Source organism: Helobdella robusta (assembly GCF_000326865.2).
Source record: "Helobdella robusta unplaced genomic scaffold HELROscaffold_81, whole genome shotgun sequence".
Lineage (NCBI taxonomy): Eukaryota > Metazoa > Annelida > Clitellata > Rhynchobdellida > Glossiphoniidae > Helobdella > Helobdella robusta.
In genome coordinates this window covers 542256-542455 of record NW_008705469.1, presented here as the reverse complement: position 1 = coordinate 542455, position 200 = coordinate 542256, and positions in this window count along the sequence as shown.

The window sequence follows — 200 nt, the reverse complement described above, 5'->3', positions numbered from 1 at the left end:
ATGCAAAACCCTAGGAGTTATAAGCAAAATTAAAAATAAATTAAATAAACCTACTCTAATTGACCTGTATTATTCGTTAATCTTTCCTCATCTCATCTACTGCAACGTAATTTGGGGAAACAGTCCTGACATTCATCTAAAACAGTTAACAAAATGCCAAAACCGATTCATCAGAATATTTAAAAATCTTCATCCTCATT